The following is a 23,879-nucleotide window of genomic DNA, read 5'->3' as shown; positions in this document are numbered from 1 at the left end:
TGCCATTGATGAAGCAGTCCTGCTGACATTGTCGCTGTATGTAAGGGGTAACGATTGATTTTTTGTATGAAGCCAAAAAACAATAAATTGATCCTTTGTTGATAGTGGGGTTCAGTTGTAGTGAAACATCACAATCAGTAAGTCCCACGGGAAGTGCAAATCTTTTCGGTGAGTGAAATCAGAATCTTAAATAGTATTTTTGCCTTTCTCATATAGAAAGGTTATGCAACCACGGTGAAAACCATACCATTCGACTCAGTTCGTCGAGTACGCAAAATGTCTGTATGTGTGTATGTGTGTGTCTATGTATGTATGTAACATTTTTTTCACTCACTTTTCTCGAAGATAGCTGAACCGATTTTCATGAACTTAGATTTAAATGAAAGGTCTTGTAACCCCTCACAAAGTTCCTGAATTTTATTCGAATCCGATCTTCGGTTCCGGAATTACAGGGTGATATGCGCAAAAACAGGAAAATAAGTGCACATACTTTTCTCAGAGAAGGCTAAACCGATTCTCACAAACTTAGATTCAAATGAAAGGTATAATTGTTCTATACAAAGTTGAGTTTTATTTTGATTCGACTTCCGAATCCGGAGTTACAGGGTGATTAGTGATAAAAAATTCTTATTTCAAATTACTTCCTCACTTTTTCTCAAAGATGGCGTGACTGATTTCAACATACTAAGATTCAAATGAGAGGTCCCATTGTCCTATACAAAATCATCTAAATTTCATCCGGATCCGACTTTCGGTTCCGGAATTATATGGTGAAGTGTTTTAAAAATGGATACCGTCACTTGAAGCGGCGAAACAAAACACGTAAAAAATTCTTAACTTGCCTCGAAACTTTTCCAATCGGTAGTCATTGTCATTAGACGGCCAAACATTAATTTGGCTTTCTTTGTTCTTGAATTTTTTATGAACGACCGAAGATTGTAGCCATCGACTCCAAAATGGATTCCAATCTCTTTGCTCGAACTAACTTCGCTATCCCAGATTCCGGCTTCGGAAGTACCTCTTTTCGTTTCCTCAGAGATGGCATAACCGACCTGTGTACTGTTTCACTCTGTCGTTTATACTAGTTTACCCGATCAACAGGGCATAACAGGATTCTATCAAAATTATATATGATCCCAATATTTATATCTCATTATGTTATAAATATGATTCCAAATCAGAAGCAAATACACTGAGGTCTTTTTTTATGCGGTTTTTTTTACGCGACTTTTTTTATGCGAATTTTCAGAGTTATGCGGTTTTTTTTATGCGAATTTTCAGAGTTATGCGGTTTGCCCTTCTGCGGTCTTTTTTTATGCGAAGTTTCAGAGTTATGCGTTTTTTTTTTTATGCGAATTTTCAGAGTTATGCGGTTTTTTTTATGCGAATTTTCAGAGTTATGCGGTTTTTTTATGCGATTTTTTTTATGCGGTACGTAAATTCGCATAAAAAAAGACTTCAGTGTATACATATTTTATTAAGATTATATCAAGTCCAGATATTATATTAGGGGCCGTAATATTTCAGGGAAAATTATACTGGAGAATTGAGAAAAAAGAGTTCAAACTCTTTTGTCGATCATGTTTTTGACTTTTAACCTGAAAAATGCTATATGCTTCAATAAAGAACAGTAACAAACATATTTTCTAATTTCACATACCTGAAGATGCTTTTTAAAACAATAATTTGATATTTGATTTTGAAATGACGGTCTTAATTTTAAATTTGAGAACGTTCCAATACTTAAATTGCGTAAAGTTTTTATTGAAATACAAATTTTAAATTGAAAATACATATTTTTCAAGATGATTTTGCGCTTATTCTCTTACGAACAAAGAAGGGGTTTTTTTTGTTTCCGAAAACACCAAGTGATATGTGTTAAAAAATTTCAAAACGTCTTCAAAAGTGACGCTGCAATAAACGAAAATCAAAATCTAAACTGGGTTCAAAACCAAAATCTAAACTCAGCTCAAAACTTTTTCGATTTATAGGTTTTTTAGTTCCTATTGAAAATAGCGACTTTAGTTTTACCGGACCCCGGATGTACTGGAAATAGAGAAAAAAATTCGTACCGATTTATCTTTAGTTCTTGCTGTACTTTATACTATGTTGATCTGATGATTTTTTACGTAGTTCTAAATAAAAAACTTTGTTAATATTACATTGAAAAATGTTCACTGGTGGCGCTGATGATATCATCATGGCCTAAAGCAAACTAAAGTAATATCGAATCATTTTCACAATTTTTGGATCCAAAATCAGTAAAATCGAAATGAGTTGGTTAGGTCGTCAATTAATAAGATCTACAAATTGCAGATATCGCATTTTGCCCGTTGTCATCTATATCATTGCATGAAAATTTTTACATTCATGAATCAGACAAAAACAATTTATCGCACCATAATACCTTCGATTTGAAAAGTTCAACCTATAAATATCTGTTAATTTATGATAGTCTCATTTCGTAGTTTTTTGATTACTTCTAATCCGGAACCATGAGTTGGGATTCGAAATTTGCAATGTAGAGTTGAAAGTAGCCGACCCGCATTATGAGACCTTCCATTTGAATCATTTTTCTGAGTCAATCTAGGTAGATATCAAACAATCAACCCGGAATGAATGTTCAATTTTGATGGTTTTTAAACACTACTTGCGGGGCTTCTGGCTGCGGATATCGCAAACTTATGTGACTAATAGGCAATTGGTTGATCATCACTCATAAAAACTTGATATTCGAATTGATGTTATCTGCTGATTTTTCACTGTCTTTCAAACGAATTTTTATTCCAATCTAAATTCGAATTTTTATTCCAATCAACTATTCTTCAGTACCAAAAAAAAAAGCTTGCTCATAGTTCTGAAATAGCCCCTGTGTCATTCATATGCCGGCTGAAAGGAAACGACGAAAAAGGTGGAGAGCGATGGATTGTTTTTGTAGCAATATGGACTTACAATAGTTATTATATGATGCCAATATATCCTTCCAACCTCAGTTGGTTCTCATGCCCCGATGCAATCGTAGCGTATGTTGGCAACTCTAAACTTCCCGGTTCGAAACCAGTCGCTTGACTGTGCATGACTTTTTTCAAGGCAAATCAAATCGCCTCAAGGTATGCAATTTCATCTTACTTCGCGGAATCTATTTTTAGATTTGCACGGTAAAGCCTTTCCCCCCAAACAATGGGTAATAACAGCTGAATAGTCGTACTAAATTTGTAACAAAATTAGATATAATTTATATGAGAATATGTGAGATATGAGAAAGGCATCATTACACCGCTAGGTGGATTAAAATAGGTTCATTGGATTCTCATGGGATTCCTTTTAAAACAAAAACGCTACAAGGAAAACGACGCTACAATTCCGTTCCGTGTGTAGTATTCTACTCATCGGCAATTAACGTTCGAAACAAGTGCGTAGTACTAATAAATTTTTGTACGACATTTTCCAAGTTAATATGAATAGGCCATGGAAAATACTGAGCAAAAAATCAGTAGAATTTCGTCCTTGGTGCGATTAATTTCCGATATATAGGATTCAGTTCATGAAAATCAGTTTTGATAGATACTTGACCCCCTGATAGGTTTAGAATCGAGATGTAATTATGTTTGGTCATAATGGTAAAAGAGATCTGGTTATTGTGTATGATATTTGACCATGTTTTTAAAGTTTTCAGTTATCTCTTTGGATGCAGTACCATTGTTATGGCTGAGTGGGTTAATTATGTCCTCCGTAACAATTATTCGGGTAGTCTGTTGATTAGAAAAGACTTGTGGCCATAGGATGGTAAGATCCAAATTTCCAATCGAAATCGGAAAATTTTCCTGGTTTGCTACTATCATTTCGAACCTCTTAGGCAAAAAGAAAAGAGTCGGTTTCATTCAATGTTTATATGTTTATACATAATTGGTTACTTATAACAGTGTTAGAGACGCTCTATAACAACAATGTCCAATATTAACTATTTAACATAAAAATACGATGATTTTGAAGTCGGCAATGTACATTGATGATGCTATAATTGAAGAAACTGCCTATGATCTTCAACACGCACATTTTGTCACGGATTGGGTACCACCCAACTCTATTAAACAGACAAGAATGCTTACAATAAGTTCATTTGAATTTGGATATTTTTGAAACTTTCGGGGAATCAATAAACACCTCAGCTAAGTGTTTTCAGATTTAGTTTATTCAATTTCTTCTCCAAGTCTAAATGCCCACACATTGGACTTAACACTACGTATCAAATCCAGTCCAATGGTATAATGTGTTTTTCTAAATGGGTGTCTAGAAATTTCATAGCACTCCATCACCGATCGCGTGTTTGAACGAGCCATATCCGGCCAAAACATAGTTTCACCTTCGTGGGCGCTTCTAGATTCTGTCTTCTTCATATATTCGAATTTTGATTGTGGCGATTTTTATATATAAATGACCACACGCACAGATCGCTAGCCAAACCAAATAATTCTTGGTAAATATCTTAATCCTTCTTGGCCACGTTCCGAATCGAAAGGTTCGAGTTGCTTACTTGCGTTGACAGGGTTGAATTATTTCTTCGGAAGGAATTAGCCCTAAACCAAAAGGATTAGCACTAAACCAAAAGGAAGTTTGTAAATCGAGATAATTCGTGAAAAAAGTTTATGATATATGAAATTTATTAGTGAACAAAAGTTACGTTTTTAACGATTCATTAATTTTAGTTGTTTTGACGTAAAGTCGCAATAACTTCAGTTCAGTTCTTGCAATGACTGAGTGGAAACATATATTGGAGAAGCCAAATGAATGGAAAACTTAACAGAAAAGATGATTTATTGAAAAAAGATACCCTCAAAGACAGGACTCAAACCGGCGTTCTTATGCATTCCGTGCATACGCGCTTCCATTTCGCCACCATGAACTTGTAATAGACACAACTCTAAAGCACGGTTAGGCATGATAGAACATAAATCGAACATGTTCTACATCCTGGCCAAAATTTACGTTGCTATCTAGGATTTACTTTTGAAAAAAAAATGTTTTGTGTAATGAATTTTGAAACCCCAACCGTATGGATATTTAGGAAACAGATGTGAAGAATAGAAGCAAAACATAATGTTTGGGGTCGTCCCTTACAATATGCGTATTTTCGGGATGTCAAAAAATCGGAAGTCGCCATCTTGGATTCAGAATTTTTTTTCGGTAACTTTTCATCATAACAGTTTTAAAACTACAGCACACATATTTTCTACTTCGTAAAAAAACAAGTTGTTTTGGGTTCGCTCGTATAATGAATTACGCAAATCGAACACTTCGTAAATGGAAGCTTGGGTGTATTCATAGAGCGTTTTCCAATATGTAATTTCATTTGATAATGATAAGCTATGTTAATTAAATGAATTGAACGGAATCTTCAAGTATCGCCTAACCGCACAGCAGTTTGTTCTACAGATAAACATAGTAGTGGCTACATCTTTCGTAAAGCTTCAGAAACTCTCTTTTAGACCCTATAATAAACTGCATTAGCACCTTTCTAAACAACTAATTTTGAACGTATTGTCAGTGTTTGTTTTTTTACGTAACCGTGGGGGTGTCGGCCAGGTTCTCGAGAGTAGACAAACAACCACCCTTCGAAAGGACTCGTCACATCCGTTTATCGTTCACCTTTTCTCGCTCGTTCCGGAATACTTACTAACTGTTTCCACTTCACCGTAATCTGCCGGGGAAGAGCAGCCTCAGAAGGGCATCCCATTCCTTGGTCTTTTTCTAGTTCTGCTGCTGTTGTGAGGCTGCGGTCTTATTTTTACTTTCAATTCATCGCACACAAATGAAGTGAAAAGTGTGATGTGACAAGCAAAATGCAGGCAGAGCAGATAACTTCACTTTTGCACGAATCATTTCCTGTCTTTGTGTTACCGCACCGAGCATCGTTCGGGAGTGCTAGCCGTCAGCTTATGTCTCTAGTGCGAAGTGGCTGCGTCGACTCGGATGACTGGCGTCAATTGGACCGGGGAACGGTACTACCGCAGATCTGCAAAAGTCCTTTCCCCTTGCTGCGCATTGTCTGTAGCTCATACACTCCATCGCCTGCGTCTCGAGGCCTACCTGTTTCTTGCAGGTGCTGTCTATGAGTTTTTGTTGCAATCTTGTCCAAAGTTTTGAAGAGACAGCATTGGATTTCACCATCGGCTTTTGGATATTGTATGAACTGAATGAAAATTACATCACGTATCGCTAGTGCTGAAACAATAGGAGCTTCCTTCAGTCCGTGCTCTTTGAATCTTTTCCGACCCATGCGGGTGTTCTTCCTAGCGTATATCCAGGAATCCACAGGAATGAGTCGTCCCGAGGACGCCTGTTAAAATTCAATTTTTCCCTCAATAAAATTTAAAATCGAATTTTAAAACAATAGACGCCGCTTCCTCCCTGGAGGACTCATGGAGGACTGGCTGTTCATGTGGGTTCTTTGTTTTCTTTGTATCAATGAAATAAGGGCACTTCATTATCATTCAAACCTCATATTTCATTGCTGCTGTGTAAGAACCATTCGCAACCCGGCGACCGTCCGACCCTCTGCGGTAGAATCAGCTGAATGTTAATGTAACATATTTTGCAGGTGATTTTCATTTACGATTAGGGACGACTGGATAATATAGGAGTATTTTCAACTTGAAACGCGACCCATGCACGTACAGGACGTAAACCCTCCAGTTCGGCTATGAACATATCAAATACGAAATCGCATCCGGTTTTGGAGACGATGTTGATTTTTGCACCGATATTGCCAATAAACGTGGTTCGGTGATTTGTTGATTTACTTACGTGGTTGAGCTGTTCCTATCGTGGTAGTTCTACGTTGGCTTGAATTATATCAATCAAATATGCGCAAGTCGGTAAACTGATCATTTCTTTTTTTAATATTTGATGGTAGTACAAAACATTGATCCGATTAGTAAAAGTGCTATACAAATTGTGGAAAATACGCAATGAAGCAGGAAAAAATGATTTTTATTTTTCAGTTATATTGCCTAGTTACTAGCAGTGTTGGTGATTGCCGAAAATTTGACAGAAGATGCTCGATTTTTATCTATATTGTATACAACATTTTCAATCCGGTACAAGATGCTACAAGAACTCGAGTCTCTCAATGCATGAACGGCGAGAGAATTTTTCTACATTTTTTCGCTCCACTTCATACTCTGAGTTTTTCACGGCCCTTAAAAAAGATTACAGTCTGAAATTGATTGGTGCTGTGTTGAAATTTACCTAGAGAGAATCGCAAGTTAACAATTATCGCAGAAAATCGAATCGATGATTCGACTTGATGATTCTCATACTAGGGAGCAATATTTCAAAACCCTTGTGTGGAGCATTCACATACATTTTCATAGACTCAACTTATACAAAGGTTATATGCACATAGTTAGAATAAGCGGCAATAGTAAAATGATTCTATCGCAATTATCCCTTGCCCATACAGAATCGGATCGCGAAACGAGAATAAGCGACGGTTTGTTGCTTCAGAGAGAATCCCCACAGCAGCGAGCTAACCTTTGATTCTCAGACAGGTCATCGAGAAAAATTCGCTCTCGCACTGGTGTCTATTCTATGTTAAATGAACCATGCCGGTTTTTTGTTGCTGCGATGATATTTGTCTCTCTTTGATGGCACTTATTGAATCGTGTGAAGAGTTACGATTGAGCGTTCTTTGATACGATACAAGCCATCCTTGGTTACTAGTAATGTTCACTTCAATTTTCAGATAAATAGCTGCTCAATCACAAGTTCCTATATCTAATCGAACTTATTTTCTTGATCAACTACTTTTATAGCTTCTATCTAACATTTTATATGGAGTTGTGAAACTGCTAGGCTATGTCAAAATCAAGTATCTTCTACTTTAGATTAATTTCTACGACTTTAGAAACATAAGATTGTTCTTTTTCAGTCGTTATCGAAAATGCTCATTTTTATGTAGGGTAACGTGGGGAGAAATACCACACTTTTCTTTAGATTAAGATATAGCCTTTACTGTAAATGCATTTTTGTTATTCCTCAATCATTTTATCCGAATTTAGAATCAAAAATTGGAAAGAAGAAAAATTTAAAATGTCTACTGTCACGACGGATACCATTCTGCAAACTGTAAATGAGAAACTTTACATTCTTTGATCATTTTTTAAGTATTAGACGCATCTTACGTCACGCGTTTCATATTAAAAAACGATATCTTTTTCATAGTTTTGCGAACCGTCTCTATCGATTTGTAGGTATAGATGCCGCTCAATTCCAAATGACGATGAAAGAAAAAACTTTGCCTGTGGTTGAAAAAATATCTTTGACAACGTTCTACCTGTTACGAAAATAAGTTATGTCATCTTTTTAAGATGGATTTCGAATGATATACCATCTTTTACGCAACGCAAAATAAATATTTCGATTATTGCAACAGAACTAACAATATACTATCTGTTAAAAATAGTTATAATGACGTTGTCTAAAAATGTCAATAGTTTCCAGAAAAAATGCGTAGATATCATAAAGTTGGAGTATTGTGGCTGAAAATGAAAATTGTGAATTTTTTTTTTATTTGTAGACAGAAGACGCAATTTTATTTTTTAAAATGTGTCATATCAAAAAATTGACGAAGCGAAATTAAAATTTTTGGAAAAGTCCAAAAGATTTTTTTCAAAAACAAAAAATTTCAGATGTGTACATTTTTGTTATGTTAGATTAAAAAGTCTAAATTTTCAATACAAAATGAAAATATAAAATTTTTGAAATCGAAAAATTTATTTTTATGTTAAAAGTCTTAAAATTGCTTGAATTTCTTAGATTTAGTGTAATCTCGAAAAAAAAAATTTCAAAAAAATCGACTTTCTGGGACTTAAAGAGAATCTCCCAGAAATACTTTATTTTCGAAATGTTTTTTTTCGGGATAACTTTGAATCTCGACGTTTCATGCATTTTTAAAACTTTTGGCATCAACAAAAATTTTCGATTTCGGAAATTTCATGTATATGATGATTTTTCAAGATCGAAAATTTTCATAACTTCACCGTCGGGCAGCCACCCAATTTTTTTGCATCTAACTATTTTTTTCGGTAAGGAACTCGAAAATAACGTATTTTTTTAATTTCAATATGGTACGTGGAATTTTCGAGATATTTTCGCGTGTACAAAAAAGAGCCTTTTTTCAACAGCCCATACTGTAAAATCTAATAAAGATACAAAAATTCGTCCAAGATATGAAATGTGCGTCTTTTAAACCGCAATCTTAACTGAAACGTTGTTAACAATAAACTGTCAATGTTAGGATTCCATCAGTGGCGCGACATATGTCGGTAAATTAAGCCCGTATTTGAGCGAGTTGCGCTGCGGTACGCTCCGCGCGTACGATCATTACGTCACTTATACCATCATCTCTTCGAAACCAGAAGCCGCCGTCATTTGATCTTTGAGCCTGATCAATGGCCTAATAGTAGCTTTCAATCGAGCCTAAGCTTGTTGAAATCGGGTAAACCATCTCAAAGAAACTTGCGCGGTAAAATAAACAACGCGTTTTGTCGGTTACGTCACTTATACCATTATATCTCCGAAACCAGAAGTCACAACCATTTGTTCTTTGAACTTGATCAATGGCCTGACAGTAGCTTTAAAACGAGCCTAAGTTTGTTGAAATTTGTTCAGTCATCTTTGAGAAAATTGAGTGGTAAAATATCTTCGAAAAGTGCACACACACACTCAGTGGTATGATAGAATACGGACCGAAAAAGTGCGACTTGTCGGTTACGTCACTTATACGATTATATCTTAGGAACCAAAAGTTTCCCCATGAGCTTTGTGAACCTAACAAATTGCCTAATAATACAGTGATAAAAACCGAGAATTCAATTTTAATTCATTTTCATTTTCACTAAATTTTAGAAATGTTTCCCTTTCAATGTGATATGCTTTGCTATTGATCCGTTTTACGTGTGTACATTTTTATAGTACAATTGCACCTATGAAGCACTTGATTTAATAAATCGTGAAACAATTGAAATCGAAATGTAAAATAAATTTTCATTCACTTGTAAATGATATAGAATTTCGTGTCATCGAAGTTTCATTAAAATTGAACAGTTTTTACACTTATTCAATGATTAAAATAAAATTTACATGGGTTAAGCTGATACAGTGTAAGTTTTATATAAAAATATTGAGTAGTTCCTGAAATATGGTTGCTCAAAGTGGATCATGTTATTTTCACAAAAATAAACACAATTTTCATTTTTTTCGTCAAAGTTGTTTAAAAAGTGGTATACATTTTTTTTAAATAGTTCATTTCGGTGTTTCATTGAAAAATTAATACGCTTTAGTCCGATATAAACATTTTTGAAATCAAGTTGTTCTTTAGAAGCTCCCCTTAATTAAGTACAATAGAAGATAGAAATATTCCAAGTTCTCCAAACATCTTGATGAACATTTCTCAAAGCAACTAATGATGTTATGTTTGCTCATTACAATTTGTACTTCACAAAGCAATGGATAAGAAAAAAGATCTCTGCTCAACTTTGTCTTGCCTGTACCATTCATTACTTTCATTCATTACAGTCGATCAAATGGCTTAGTACATAGCTGAAGTCACTATGCAGCGGCAACTATCTCCCCTTTTGTCTAAGTGGCATATTCTTCGGATTCTCGTTCTTACCCAACCAACAGTTATGGATATTAATTAACTGATCTTCGCCCGTTCGAGTGCGGGAGGAAGGTGTGTAATTAATACATACACAATGCAGACAGCAGTTCGGTAGTAAGAAACGTAGAGTAAACAGACGGAGCCGCCGTCAACACCAACAGCTGCGGCACGCGAGATGAAGAATTTTTTTGATTTTTTTTTCGATTTATTGAATTCTAAATTTTATTTAGCAATTCTATCTTTATGCTTTATTTTGTGCTTTTCAAGGAATTTAGGGCATACTCAGTAGTGCTCTAGTTCTAGATACATAATTTATGTCAGTTACAAAATTTAAATATGAATTTTATAACAAAAATATTGGCAGCCCCAGTAGTGTTTTACTCGTGTTTCAAATATACAAAAAATAGAACGGCATCGTAGACCAGTTTCAAATTTGACAGAAGAACTGGTCGAATAAATAAAACTAGAACGGCTTGCTGGGGATACGTTTGTTTCAGTTTTAGTTATATTATAGACCACCCATATGAATCTTACAGCTGCTGAATTTGCTCTTCGAATTTAAAGGTCACTTTAAGCTAGGCCGGAGCTAGGACAGTTATATTAGTGAGGGTTGGCTTGATTCTATGACATTACACTGTATCGTTGAATATTCAAGTCAAAATCATTGCAATCGTATAAAGTAATTATAATACTTCTTCGTTATTGTTGCAACACATGTTTATCATAACACACTATGTTATTCGAAGCTAGAATAACTGCTCATCAGAGCTTTAGCTGCCGTTGCCACTCAACAGTTCAATCTAAGCCGCTCAGTAGACGCAATATTCCAAAAGTATTACATACGTGGTGTAAACGTAGCGTCTGCTTATCGGTTAAGATTGAGTATTAGCAATTGAGCATAAAATCTTCAACGGAAGAACGCCCACCAACACTTCGAGATTCGAACATTTCCCCGAGTTGATGCTGTAGATGAGCTGACGCTTCCTTGACTTTTTTCACCAGCTCAGTTTTCTACGTAAACAACTCGAAATCCATTTTAAGTGACAAGTTATGTAGAGTATTTTTTAATAGCCCTTGCAGATCAGCAGCTATGGTCGTCAAGTTATCTTAATATTCAAGATGTTTGTCGATGTAGTTCATAAATAAATTATATTAAAGGGACTTTTACTGGAATCCTGAGGAAGACTCATGCAGCTAAATGACCACTGAATGAATATGCGCAAAATGCATGTGTTTTTCAGATAAAAAAATTCTATAAACAGTGGTTTAAAGTTTGTGAAAGACTATGCTGATAAACTGAATCGAAACCCCTTTTGATATACGAGTTGGGATCGAACATTGATTTCATGAGTTTTTGAATAATGATAACACTTACTTGTCTTCAGTCTTGTGGGACAATATTATTTGAAAGAAACATGTTGAAAGAAGTGAAAAAAACAAAAAGTTGAACTTTATTGTAACTAGTCCCGAAGCTGTATTGTTGCATGACAAGAGCTCCATTATCGAAAATAGTGTTGCGTACCTGTTTGATGTTGCTATGCAGGTGATCGTCTGTTTTGGAACAAATTCGGGACATACGTTTTAGGCGAAATCTAGTACGTTGGAGTTTTCTTTACTGTCGTTCATGCTACACCCAAACCTCCATTTACGTAATAATCGGGACTTCGTAAATCGAATTATGACGTAAAAAAGTTTACGTTATTTGGAAGTTTGAACGTAAAAAAAGTTTACGTTATTTGGACTTTCCAACGTAAAAAAAGTTATCCCTATGTTTGTTTATTATTCGAAATGTATAATATATTGGATAACTATGGAACAAAAATTATTAGTATTTGCATTATTTTCCAAGATGGCGACTTCCGGTTCATCGATATTCGTTACAAACCACCAGAATATGGGTATTTTTGGAACGGGTTTGATGTGTTGAAAAACGATGTTTGAGGTGATTCTGAATTCCAAGCTGGTGACCTCCGGTTTATTAATATTCCTTGAAAACCCTTACAATATGTGTCGATATTACTCGAACTGCTCGAATACCTTCACAATATGCATATTTTCAGAACGGTTATCATGAGTAGGCATTTACATTATTTAATCAGTAGTATAATATCTGCGGCAGATCTAAATCATAGCCGGATTTAATAAAAAAATGCTAAAATACCAGTCAAATCAGATTATCAAGACGGTTGAAATTACTGAACAAGTGCCCCACATAAAGCAAAATTCTTCATATAAGGAACTAAAGCAGAACACAGAACCACCTCAAACATCGCTCCCGATATCTTCTCATCAAACCCGTTATTGTAGGGGTTTTGAGGAATATTGAGAGGGGTTTTGAGGAATGCCAATATACTGGAAGTCGTCATCTTGGAATTCAGATACATTTCAAACATCGTTTTGCGACATTTACTCATCAAATTCGTTCCGAAAATACCCATATTGTAAGGGGTTTTGAAGAATATCAATAAACCGGTGGCGGACATCTTGGAATTCAGAACCACTTCAAACATCGTTTTCCGACATCCACTCATAAAACCCGTTTCAAAAATATCCATGTAACAAGGGGTTTCAATGAATACCAATAAACCGGAAGTCGCCATCTTGGAATTCAGAACCACCTCAAACATCGTTTTCCGACATCCAATCATCAAACCCGTTTCAAAAATATTATTATTATAAGGGTTTTCAAGGAATATTTATAAACCGGAAGTCGCCATCTTGGAATTCAGAACCACCTCAAACATCGTTTTCCGACATCCACTCATAAAACCCGTTTCAAAAATATCCATATTATAAGGGGTTTCAATGAATATTAATAAACCGGAAGTCGCCATCTTGGAATTCAGAACCACCTCAAACATCGTTTTCCGACATCCACTCATAAAACCCGTTTCAAACATATCAATATTATGAAGGTTTTCAAAGAATAACAATAAACCGGAAGTCGCCATCTTGGAATTCAGAACCACCTCAAACATCGTTTTCCGACATCCACTCATAACACCCGTTTCAAAAATATCCATATTATAAGGGGTTTCAATGAATATTAATAAACCGGAAGTCGCCATCTTGGAATTCAGAACCACCTCAAACATCGTTTTCCGACATCCACTCATAAAACCCGTTTCAAAAATATCCATATTATAAGGGGTTTCAATGAATATTAATAAACCGGAAGTCGCCATCTTGGAATTCAGAACCACCTCAAACATCGTTTTCCGACATCCACTCATAAAACCCGTTTCAAACATATCAATATTATGAAGGTTTTCAAAGAATAACAATAAAACGGAAGTCGCCATCTTGGAATTCAGAACCACCTCAAACATCGTTTTTCAACATCTACTCTTCAAACCCGTTCCGAAAATACCTATATTGTAGTAATTTTTATGGAATATAAATGAGCCGGAAACGATGTTCATTGTATGCAAAAACCTTTTTTACCAAGTAGGTTCGTAAACAAAGTTTACGTTATTTGGGATTTGGTTCGTAAAAAAGATAACGTTATTTGGGATTTTGTTCGTAAAAAGAGTTACTTAAAAAGAGGTAACGCAAAAAAAGTTTTCGTAAACGGAGGTTTGGGTGTATTTCGATGCGTATTCTTTGGGCTGCATTTCAACTCGCCTGCCACACGAAGTATTTCTTGGCAAATTTCGACCTTTGTCAGATCCTCCAGACGGAACCTGCGAACGAAAATCTTCAAGTCAATTCCGTTCACGGTATAGCTCTCTGGCGATTTTGACACAGTATTCTCTTTTAGGGGTTAGCCTATGTTTGTGCTTATTATTATTATTGTTTTTACTTTTCCTTACGTTTCGTTTTAGACTCGTCACCGTTCTGTTAAGCAGTTTGGATATGCACTTACTATATCTAGAAGCCATGTTATCTAGCTTGCTCAATTGTATCATACCCTGTCAGCTTAGATATAAATCGGTCTTCAGTTCAACAACGCCATTGTATCTCACTAAAACTGACCACACTAAAATTGATCTTCAGTTTGAAGTAACAGGAGCGCAGGTTATCGCTACGTCAATTCAAACGCGCCATTCAATGCTGCACTCCTGTTACTTCTTACATCTCAGAAGCGATTTTTCAGTCACTGAGTTTTTTTGGAAAACCTCTTGAACTGATTTTTTCACTAGTGATAATGAAATGAACTTTTTTTTATTATGATTTTCCCAACACTGATCACATTTAACATACCATGTGAAACATATGATTGAGCAGTACTGCTACTTTCGCGCGCACGAGTTTGACATTTCTTACCCCTATACTTGAGCTTCGCCTGGATCCCCGTGAACGTTTTTACCGCACAGGACATGGTAAAATTGAAGTATCGCGATCCATCTGTAGGACCGTCCTGGATTTTCCATGATCGGGTTCATAATTTTTGGTCGAAGTACTTCTTGCTTAGAATTCATCTCGAAAACCATTCGACAGATTGCGACAAATTTTGTACATGGAATCATTACACTCTAAATTAGCTTTACTCCAAATTTCGTTAATTTCCACCCATGTAATGAAATGAAACTGATCCATTTTTATCTAGTACAGTCTGTAAACTGGATAAAAACTGAAGCTTTTTCCGTTTTCAGTTCACTCATCATTCTCTCCAACTATCATTTTTTACATGAATATTATATTATACATTCAATCTATAGTTAAATATAAGAACACTATAACAAATGACCAGTAGATTAAAACCAGGATTAAGACTCCTGTGTGTCATTTTATTAAAATAAACTCTAGTAGTAAAACACCGCGCCCACCATCAAAGAACGCATTTTACTTTTGTTACGATTCCTTCACTTTGTTTTTCTTTCTGGTGCGTTTTTCTGTGTTAAGTGCAACCGGCAGTCACTCGCGTGCTCATAATCTCTGCCCGCAACATAATTTCTCCCAGCCAGCGAGCGCCACACTTTCGCCTTCGTGGAATGAATTTTGTGTTTCTTTGCTTAGTTGATGTTTTTGTTTTTGTGCGCCTGAGATAAATGAGACATTAGTAGCCGAGCTGAAGTATCCTGCTTCCACCTTACGATTCCCTTCCATCCCATCCTCAACCATGGCCATTCCGTCACAGAGGCAGCAACAGCAACAGTGGGCAGGGGGAAACGTTTACAGATGCGTCTGCCGCACCCACTTAAGAGACAACAAAATGAAACAGAAATTTCTGCCACTCGATGAGGGGAGAAATGATGAAACAAAAGAATTTCATTTTCCGTGTCTCAAGTATCGGTAATTGTAGCCGAAATGCTAATAATAGCAAAGCATACCGGGAGCGTAGAAAAGAAAACACTATCATTATCTGGAAAGCCGAAGCAGCTCCGCGGTCGGTGGATTTACAGCCAGTTCCGGAGGCTTGTGTCCGTGCAGTATTTTTCGATCATCTTGGATACGGCGGGAAGAGTGAGATGGCTTCCACTTCAGCGTTAATTGATGTGCCAAAGTTAGGAGAACCCTTCTGGTGTTGAACGTAATGCAATCTGCTTGAGTGGTTCCGGCTAGTTAGATTACGGAAAGGATAGACCAACGCTATCCGTTTCCAATGATTGCTGATTGGCATCGTTTTCATGAAATTTTGCACACGAATGTAAAGTAACGAATAACAGGGCACTTGGTATTTAAATGTGCCGATTTAGATTCGTAAAATATGAGGATTGGAATTGTGTGCATTGCTAACTCCCGACTATTACGTATCCATTTCTGAATTGAAAACTTGAACAAAACATTATTTCTAATAAAAAAGTGAGTAATACTCATTCGATTACGAAGTGTATTTTGCTTTGTTTTTTATAGGTTTTAACACAGTGATCATAGCCCTTCGTAAGTTTACAAATCCGAACATAGTAGATGGATGTCTACTTCAATCAATGCTGGAAAAATAACTATCAACTTCTTTGAAACAGTGAGGAATATCGAAAAATTCACTTGATGATGTATAGTGAAATGTGTTTAAAGAATATTCTGTGAAATGACATGCTATGCGTTATGATTCATTAAGTTTACCGTTGGACGTTTTCTGACTGAAGAAACGCTAGGAATGGCATATCTCTACTTGTTCATGGAGTATCTTATATCGTAAACCTCTGTGATTAACTCTAGATAAGTTTAGACACCAGTAGTACATATAGGTTGTCACGATGTAAACAATCAACATGGAAGCCGAAAGAAGGGAAAAAATTGTGCACAGTTATTTGGAAAATCCATTGTGGTCTGCATCTAGGCTAGCTAAACAGCTGAAATTGCCAGAAATACCGTATGGCGCGTTATCAAACAGTATAAGGAAACATTGACGACGATTCGGAAGCCTCAAGTCAATTGTCGGAGTGGAACTGTCGACCGGAAACTGCGTGGTAAGATTTTGAAGACGATTAAGAGGAATCCTAATCTGTCGGACCGTGATTTGCCCAGAAAATTCGGTGCAGCCCATAGTACCGTGAGGAGAACTCGACTCCGGGAAGGAATCAAGTCGTATCGAGGTAGCAAACAGTCAAATCGGACCATAAAACAGAATAGTGTGGTCAAAATTCGTGCTCGTAAACTATATGACCAGGTGCTGACCAAGTTCAACGGGTGTCTTCTGATGGACGATGAAACTGAAGTTTTGACAAGCTGTCATTACAGCAAAGTCGTTCAAGAATGGTATGCAGAGAAAGGGGTCCATGTTTGTTCCGAAAAACCTTAACCCACCAAACTGCCCCCAGTTCCGCCCTATTGAGAAACACTGGGCAATCATGAAGAGGAGACTCAAGGCCAAGGGTAAGGTTGTCAAAGACATCAATCAGATGACGACCTGGTGGAATAAGATAGCTAAAACGAAACCGTGACGAATAATTTTATCCGTATTTTTTCTTAAAAGTATGAAGAAAACGTTACATTTGTATAAAAAAAGATCTTGAATTCAATAATAAATAACTGAAATACAGGCAATTGTCTTTGTTCCAATTCTATCTGAAGCAAGCTTTATTGTTCTGTGAAGTTTCGTGTTAGTTTCGATACGGGCACTATTTTATCCGCTTTAGTTTCCTGGTAGCGTTCTGAAAAAGAAGAGAGAAATAAAATCGACTCAACAAGGTTCCCAAACTCACAGACGCAAAGGGAATTGAGGGAGCTATTCTAAAATTCATCCATTCGGCTTTGGTCAAGAGCTATCTTTTCGTAAACATGTTCTGCTAAGTAGTTCTGTGGAATAGTTAACAAAAAGTTGGACAAGAACGACTAAAATCATTATCAACCAGTCTGTACATTACATTGCTAGATTCTCGGCTGCGCTGGAATTCAAGGCAATTTGGAGGTCGATCATTCAACAGACCTGAGGAGAAATGCAATGCGGAATTTACGAACGAAGTTTCTTCTGATGCATTTTGAAAAAAATGAGTACCGGAGAAACCGCTCTGCTTTCCTATAGGTGGCCAGGGAAGTTTTATGCAAATGGATAGATCGGAACTCTCGAATCGAATAGAGGACCCTCTTTCGTTTAAGAGTGGGACTCACAAAGGTTCTACTTGCTCATCGTATTTCACAGTCCCAGTCGAGTGTCATATACAATTCGACGAGTTGTACGAAGATGAAATCAAATGTGAGTTCAATGTGTGTGTGCGCTAATAGTGAGGTTGACAAAACTTAAAAAGCTAAACTTAAAAACGTGTCCTTTACTGAATTGGTAATGTGTAAGACTCCCTTTGCGCTAGTCTCGCTATTTCTTACTTATGCTGTGCCTTAATATTTCCGGGATTACTCACTTTTCTCGGAGATGGCTGAACCGGTTTTAATCAACTTAAATTCAAATGAAAGTTCTTGTAACAATACAAAGCTCCTGAATTTTATTCGAATCCGACTTCCGGATCCGAAATTACAGGGTGATATGTGCAAAAAAAAAATGAAATTAAGTATACAGAGACAGTTGAACCGATTCTCACAAACTTATTTTTAAAAGAAAGGTATAATTGCCTGATGGTTGTAACGACTGGAAGATGAGTTTTTATTGACTTATTGACGGTTTCTCAGTCACAAATCACTAGGCAAAGGCCGTTGTGAAGCAAGTATACACCCGGAGAGTCTGCGACTGTTATCGACTACCAAATGCAAATTTCCGTGAAGCAATTAAAGCCGTTTAAAATAGTTGAACTTCTTACCGGTGCCAATCAACCTACTCGACAAAAACGAATTGATTAAAGTGAGTTCAAAATGAATTTGTGTTTCTCGTATTTATGTAACTTTTTGTACCTATTTTTTTACAACAACAAAAACACAACTTTACCATTTCCTTTGAAGAAAGCCATCAAAAACGACCGAAACGTCGAATTGAATCGTTCGCCTAGTGATTGAGATTCAAATGAAATTCAGGAGCCGGAAGTGAGATTCAAATTAAATTCAGGAACTTTGTATGGGGATATGAGGCCTTTCATTTGAATTTAAGTTTGAGAAAATTGTTAAGCCATCTCCGAGAAAAGTGAGTGACATTTTTTTTCAAATTTTTAATGCATTATTTCCACATTTTGATGCATATCACCCTGTAATTCCAGAACCGAAAGTAGGATAAAATGAAATTCAGGAACTTTGTTTGGGGCCATGAGACCTTTCATTTGAATCTGAGTTTGTGAAAATCGGTTGAGCCATCTCCGAGAAAAGTGAGTGATTTTTTTTCACATTTTTAAAGCATTATTCACACATTTTTTGGTACATATCACCCTGTGATTCAGGAACCGGAAGTTTAATTCAAATGGAATTGTAAAACTTTGTATGGGGATATGAGACCTTTCATTTGAATCTAAGTTTGTGAAAATCGGTTAAGTCATCTCCGAGAAAAACGAGTGACATTATTTTCACAATTTTGGCGCATATCACCCTGTAGTCCCGGAACCGGAAGTCGGATCCAAAAACAGAAACTTTGTATGGGGGGCCATGAGACCTTTCATTTGAATCTAAGCTTGGGAAAATCGGTTTAGCCATATCCGAGAAAAGTGAGAGACTTTTTTCACATTTTTAATGCATTATTTCCACATTTTTGGTGCATATCACCCTGTAATTCCATTCAGTAATAGCCGTTCAACCGAGAAGGTTGTGTATAGAAGCGTACAGTTTAACAACGCTGGTTAGTTTACACGCGTTAAATACGACAACGGTTGAACTACAGGTAGAGACCTGTTGGCAGCAGCCGTTAAAACGTATAGTCGTGCTGCATAAGAGAGCCCTAGTGCTGGGCCAAGCTGGTGAAGGAAACAACAAAGGGCGTTTCTCAAGCTCTACCCAGGCCACAATACACAGCCACAAGTGCTGAGCAAGAGAGTGCAAAGGCACATCGAAGAAGGAGAGTGCAAAGGCACATAGAAGCAGGAGAGTGCAAAGGCACACCGGTGCGAAGGCACTTCGGTGCAGAAGCATATCGGTGCGGAGCACAAGGAAGAAGGAGACAAGACAACTCGGTCTTTCCACTGCCATACAACACGCAGGTATACACCGGTGGCCTGCGCTGGTTACAGCTGGCGAAGACAAAAGTATATCGGAAATCGAGTGGTGCTTGATGTCAGGTAGCAGTAGCATCACATCCAACAATCAGCATCCAACAAGAACATATAGAGCAACGAGGATCTACACGGCAGTGCAACGGAGATAGACAACAATTTCAAGGTAGAAGTTTTTTCTTTTCCTTTTGATTGAGTACTGTGTAGTGTTGGTTTCAAATTTTATTTTAAAGTTTAGTTAAAAATTTTAATGTAATGGATGAATCCATGGACGTAAATCCTAGCATGAATCCTATACCCCCACGAACGAAAAAATATCAGGAGAGCTCTTCTGGGCCTTGGATAGTCTTTTTTATACGTATATCAAAGCCATTAAACATTTTACAAATTAATAAAGGTTTGACATCACGATACTCTTCAATCAAAGAGATCATAAAAGTAAATAACGATAAAATTCGTGTTGTGGTAAATAATTTGAAACACGCGAATGATATTGTCTCTTCGGAACATTTCATTAAAGAGTATAAAGTTTACATACCCTCCAAAGATGTCGAAATTGACGGTGTTGTTACCGAAGCGAGTCTTTCGGTAGATGATTTACTCAAGCATGGTGTTGGTCGTTTCAAGAACTCTATGCTTGAGGGTGTGAAAATACTGGAGTGCAAACAACTGTACTCAGTAGTTCATGAAGAGGGAAAGAAAGTTTATCGCCCATCAGACTCGTTTCGAGTGACATTTGCCGGGTCTGCGTTGCCGTCCCATGTCTATGTCGATAAAATTCGCCTCCCTGTTCGGCTTTTTGTTCCAAATGTAATGAATTGTACGAACTGCAAAAAATTCGGCCACACAGCTACTTACTGTAGTAATAAACCAAAATGTATTAAGTGTGAAGGGCCTCATAAAGATAATGATTGCAACAAGGAAATTGAAAAATGTATTTATTGTGGAGAAAGTCCTCATGAGGATATTTCAGTATGCACTGCATTTAAAGTACACAAAGACCAAATTAAGCTTTCTTTAAAAGCACGGTCTAAGCGCACATATGCAGAAATGCTTAAAACGGTCATTGATGTCCCCCCTTTGGAAACCGAAAACGGGTTTTCAAATCTAGAGGAACCAGAGGACTCTGACTCTGACGAAAATAGTGAAGGTAATTCGTTTATCACTACCCAAGGGTCAGTTAAGAGAAAGAAGTCTTCTTCCAAATTACCAAAAAAGACACCTAAAATTTCATCTTCAAAAAAAGATCCCCGTGTTAAACAAAAAAAGTCAAAACCAAAGACTGTGCCTCCTGGTTTGTCAAATTCACAAACCAATCCAGGATCTAGCACAGAAAAAGGTAATAATCCTGTGGGCTCTATTTCACAGCCACCAACAGGATTACTGAAGTTTTCGGAAATTGTTGAATGGATTTTCTCAGCATTCAATATATCTGAACCCTTAAAGACCCTCATAATGGCATTCCTTCCAATAGCTAGAAATTTTTTGAAGCAGTTATCAGCTCAATGGCCAATTGTCTCAGGTTTTGTATCTTTTGATGGATAATTTATCACCCGCCGCAAATGATACAATCACTGTCCTGCAGTGGAATTGTCGAAGTATCATGCCAAAACTTGATTCATTTAAAATTTTATTGCATAGCCAAAAATGTGATGTATTTGCTTTATGCGAAACATGGCTTACTTCAAACATAGCTTTAATGTTTAATGATTTTAACATTATACGTCTCGATAGAGACTCTCCGTATGGTGGAGTGCTTTTGGGAATTAAGAAATGCTATTCCTTTTATAGATTAAACATCCCTTCAACTTCTAGTATAGAAGTTGTTGCTTGCCAAATAAACATTAAAGGCAAAGATATTTGCATAGCTTCGGTTTATATTCCTCCAAAAGCACAAGTTGGACAGCGACAGCTTAATGAAATGGTTGAAGCCCTTCCTGCTCCACGATTGATTCTGGGGGATTTAAATTCGCACGGAATGATGTGGGGTTCCGTTTACAATGATAGCAGATCATCATTAATACAAAACATTTGTGACAATTTTAGCATGACGGTATTAAATATGGGTAGCATGACACGGATCCCAAGACCTCCTGCACGCCCAAGTGCATTAGATCTATCTCTTTGCTCAACATCAATTCGACTAGATTGCACCTGGAAAAAATTGCCTGATTTACACGGTAGCGATCATTTACCAATCATCATCTCAATTAGCAATAGCAATTGCATTGCTACTTCAGCTAGTATTCCATATGATTTGACAAAAAATATCGACTGGATTAAATACCAAAGTAGTATCTCTAGTATTTTGAATTCAATGGAAGAGCTCCCTCCACTTGAAGAATATGACTTCCTCATTTGTTCGATTCTGGAGGCAGCAGAACAATCCCAAACTAAACGCTTTCCTGGGCCAACCCCTGGTGGGACAAAGAGTGCTCAGAGGCTAAACTCGCAAAACAAAATGCTTGCAAGACGTTTCTAAAACGGGGAGGAGGAACTCCTCAGAATTTTGAAAAACTTATGGCTTTAGAAACCAAGTACAAGAGCATACTTCGAGCCAAAAAATGTAGCTATTGGAGACATTTTGTCGAAGGTTTGTCAAGAGAAACCTCAATGAGCACTCTTTGGAACACGGCCAGACGAATGAGGAATCGTAACGTGGGCAATGAGAGTGATGAATACTCGAACCGATGGATATTTGACTTTGCTAGGAAAGTTTGCCCAGATTCTGTTCCTACGCAGAGCATTATAAGGGAATCTCCTCCAAATAATGGTTTTATTAATAACCCATTTTCAATGATGGAATTTTCTATAGCACTCTTGTCTTGTAACAATAACGCTCCTGGGTTGGACAGAATTAAATTCAACTTGGTGAAGAATCTGCCCGACCTCGCAAAAAGACGTTTGTTGGAATTGTTCAACAAGTTTCTTGAGCAAAATATTGTTCCACCTGACTGGAGACAAGTGAAAGTTATCGCCATTCAAAAGCCGGGGAAACCAGCTTCCAATCACAACTCATATAGACCCATTGCGATGTTGTCCTGCATCAGAAAATTGTTCGAAAAAATTATTCTACGACGTCTCGACACTTGGGTCGAGACGAACGGTTTGTTGTCAGATACTCAGTTTGGCTTCCGTAGAAATAAAGGAACGAATGATTGCCTTGCATTACTTTCGTCTGACATCCAAATTGCCTTCGCTCAAAAGCAACAAATGGCATCTGTATTTTTAGACATTAAAGGAGCATTTGATTCAGTTTCCATTGATGTTCTTTCAGACAAGCTCCACCAACATGGACTCCCAGCGGTTATAAATAATTATTTGCACAACCTTTTGTCAGAGAAACGCATGCATTTTTCATATGGCGATTTGACAACATTCAGAATTAGCTACATGGGTCTACCGCAAGGCTCATGCCTCAGTCCGCTCCTTTATAATTTTTACGTGAATGACATTGACAGCTGTCTTGTAACCCCATGTACACTAAGACAATTGGCAGATGATGGCGTGGTTTCAGTTACTGGACCCAAAGCTATTGATCTGCATAAACCATTGCAAGATACCTTAGATAACTTGTCCGTTTGGGCTGTTCATCTTGGTATCGAATTCTCTGCGGAGAAAACAGAGTTAGTCGTCTTTTCAAGAAAGCATGATCCCGCGCAGCTTCAGCTCCATATGATGGGAAGAATGATCCGGCAGGTTTTAACTTTTAAATACCTCGGGGTGTGGTTCGATTCCAAATGCAAGTGGGG

The 23,879-nt window shown here is 37.0% G+C and overlaps 1 protein-coding gene across 7 annotated transcripts in view; it reads left to right on the top strand.

The window, feature by feature from the left end:
• Positions 1–23,879, top strand: part of LOC131430086 (fasciclin-2) — a 249,010-nt gene that overhangs the window by 105,183 nt on the left and 119,948 nt on the right. The gene's annotated exons all lie outside the window — the stretch shown is intronic.

The sequence above is a fragment of the Malaya genurostris genome, chromosome 2 (assembly GCF_030247185.1).
Source record: "Malaya genurostris strain Urasoe2022 chromosome 2, Malgen_1.1, whole genome shotgun sequence".
Classification (NCBI taxonomy): domain Eukaryota; kingdom Metazoa; phylum Arthropoda; class Insecta; order Diptera; family Culicidae; genus Malaya; species Malaya genurostris.
Note: the sequence above shows the minus strand (reverse complement) of the source record. Positions and strands in the feature narration are given on the sequence as shown.